Below are 3,814 nucleotides of genomic sequence, written 5' to 3' on the forward strand. Positions count from 1 at the left end.
TATCTCCGCTATTATATAGCGAATCTTAATGATTACTTATGGAATTATTAATTCAGTAGCTCACCGTTACTCCATGATGCTAATATTACCAATACTCAATAACCAGCACTTATTATAACGCATTTTTACTTTCAAGTATTTCGAAACGTTTCTGAGGTACACTTTAATATTTAATCACACCTACTTCCTCATTTTTCTTAAACTTGAGCATATTATCACATAAATATATGTATTTTTGAGTATATTATTTGCTATTTAACATTTTATTTGCTGCATATATTTTGAGTTATGCAAATTTAAACAATACCATGGCATTTTGCTAAAGTGGCCTTCTATGGATATTGATTACTCACGACCTCTTTTCATCAAAATAATTATTTGATAATCGATTGTAGCTCTACTGTTAATCTATAGTTTATATTACGTATACTATTTTTAGTACTGAGATTTTTAGCATTGAGCAGCTTACATGCAGAAGTTGTGTGAATGTATGTATATACATTTTCATTTGCATACATTTTAAAATGTTTTTCTTCTTTGTTAATTTTGTAATTAAATACTGTTTTCTAAACAAAACTAATATTTTAAGGCTATTTTTATGAAAGGCAATATTACCGCCCATTTTTTTCTTAGAGTCATTATGCAATGTCGCCACATTTTTATTAATAGTATCCTAAGTAATATTTCGTAACTTTGAGTCCAAAATCGATTCAATAACATTTTAATGAATGCAATTGTAAAGTTTTAAACTTAAATATTGATTATTAACAAAGTTATTGCGTAAAATATAATTGGAGTGCTATAACGCCACCTTCTCCTTTATCTTCAAATAGTAAAAGTTTGAAACAAATCTTAAGAAAAGTCATTTTTAAGTAATGTTTATAATGCAACTACGTTAAAATCCTCATACTTTAATAATACCAAGTGCTTTTTTTCTCAATATTTGTTATGTCGAATATCTCGCGAAAAATTTTATCATATGCTAACAATTTTTATAGGAAACACATTTTTTTAATTTTGTTATTCTAGTCATCTAAATGATATTTAGTAAATATATACACTCTGAATGAAGAATAGAGAAAGAAAATTTATTTTCTCTTTTTATATTTATGATAATTATACATTATTTATAGAGGATATCTAAAAATAATTTGATACTATTTATAGATTTTTAATGCTATTTAAATATTTTATAATCTTTAAAAATATAAATTTAGAGAAATAATAACAAATTAAATATTTCAGTAAAATCAGTTTTCTACTACAGAAAACTAATGTTTTACTTCCTAAGTGACACCCAAATAATTTTTTTTAACACACACATTGAAAATGAAATATTTATGAGAAAATTGAAGTAAATCACGTTTTTTTATTAGGAATTATTATTTTTAATCCAATTATAACAATTAAAATATTTTGTGGATATTTATTGCAAGATACATTTATTTGTAAAAATAAGTGAATACTCTTTTGCGAATAAAAACGTAAAAAGTGAAACGAATCTATTGTGCATCCAAGTAAAGCGTAACTTATTAATGGAAAAATGTATGCAGATTGTATCACATATGATATGTACATTGTATACATATACTCATTAACAAGGATACATTTCGTAACTTTCAATAGCTAGACAAACTTTCTATTGGAAAAATTAACTAGAAGTCCCTTATTTCTTGGTTGAGCTGTACGATATGGTCTATTTGGTATTTAAAAATATGATATGGCTTACTGCGTATTTAAAAGTTATAGCTTAATGATAGAAATTTTAGAGTTGACATTATGTAATATACGGTATTATAATTTACTAAATTGATCTGAATGTTGCTATAACTCACGAATATTTTTATTTTGTATTTTAAACGAAGAAATATACGCTTAACTAAACCGGATAAACGCGAATCTGATCTAACTTCAATTTACTTTGCATTTGCGTGCACTTACTGCACGCAATATACGTTTCCTGTAAAAAACTACTTGCTAACATATGTGGATACATAATTATATTAATCCGTAACGAAGTTTCTACATCGCGTTTTTTTTTCTGTTTTATTTTAACTTTTCCTTGAAAGGTGTTAATGCGTATATCATTATGTTATGTGTGTGTGTGTGTGTGTGTGTGTGTGTGTGTGTGTGTGTGTGTGTGTTGTGATTATAAGTTTTTTATGTCAAATGATTAGAATTTTTAATTAATCATTAAACGTAAATGCATAACATATCTTAATAAATATTTTAATAACAATCTACAAATTATTTTATTTATTAACGCAAACGTCTAATTATGATTTCAATAATAGTATGAAACAAGATTTCTTATTCTTCGTAAATTAATTGTAGATAAAATTTTTCAGAAATTGTTTATTAATTTTAGACTAATCAAGTGATTTTTGTAGAGCAGCTTGCAAGTGTTCCAACATGCTAGGCACTTCTGTAAACAGACCGAAGGAAAATATCGTCCGACAATATAGCATGTCCATGGCCCATATTCTGTACATATCTACCGACAGTTGTCGGTATCGTTAAGTAGCGACAGTCAATGAGAATTGTGCTTTTTTTCCTAGGACTATCCCATTGGCTATCGTTAGTTATCGACACTGACAACTGTCGGTAGATGTGTACAAAATATGGGCCCATGATTATATATGTACATATGCTAGGAATCATGTTCCGTATCACATAGGCGTACTTTAATCGCGAATTCTTTAGATCTGTAGTCTCTGCATGTAATAGGAAGACTTGAAATAGAAAATGGATGTATTCAGATGTTTCGCCATTCTCGAGATACCATCTGGCAATCAGAAACTTTCGCCCTTGATGGTGTAATTCGTGACTCGATTGGATCACAAAGAAATGGATCACAAAACCTTGGATTCGAGTCGCCAAGTTTTTTTATTGTCATTATAAAATATGAGTATCGTGTACACCTGAGAAAGAAAGTAAAAATTTTGCAAGATTTAAGTAACGTCGTTAAATAATAAGCCCACGTTTTATTTCGTTTCTGAGAATTACAAAATAAAAGAATCATATAAAAATGTAACTGTATATCTCCTTAAAATGCCCAAATAATTTTTAAAGAGTTTTTTTCTACTTTTTCAACTCAAATTTATGCAAGTTATGACAAATTCAAAATTTTACAACTAATTGAAACTTAAATTATTCTTTTTTTTCAATATATTTTTATTTCACCCATAACATTCTTTGTTAGTATTGCAAATATTTTAACATCGACGTTTATTTAATGATATTATAATTATATAAATATAATATTATAATGATATTAATAGCTTTCTGATAAATATTTTTAACTAATAATAGTTTTAACCAATGTTTTTTTTATTTTGTTTATAATTTATAATTTAGAAGTATATAATTTAAAAATATTACCGCACATAAAATTATAATTAAGAGAAATAAAACACAGTTGTAATAAATGTATTACTTTTAAAATGCGAATATTTCTAAAGAATGGAATTAACAATTTAAAGAATGAGTCAAATTTTAGGTAAATTTCTATTTATTATAATAATTTATATCCATTAATACGCAATACTGCTGGCTTCAGCGTACAATTGGTTTTATTTTATTCTTTTCATCATAGTCTTATTATATAATGAATGATTCATAAATATTATTTCTTACTAGTAATTATTATAGTAATTACTTAATAATAATTATTATAGTAATGACGCATTTATTGCATAAGGATATGCATAAATTACGCAAAATGAAATTTGATATCGGAAATGCACGAACATCCATATTGGATCTCTATTATCAATAAAATTAAATATAATATTTATTACATTAGGAACGGGGT

Source organism: Mycetomoellerius zeteki, unplaced genomic scaffold (genome assembly GCF_001594055.1).
Source record: "Mycetomoellerius zeteki isolate Tzet28-1 unplaced genomic scaffold, Tzet1.0 scaffold35, whole genome shotgun sequence".
Taxonomy (NCBI): Eukaryota; Metazoa; Arthropoda; class Insecta; order Hymenoptera; family Formicidae; genus Mycetomoellerius; species Mycetomoellerius zeteki.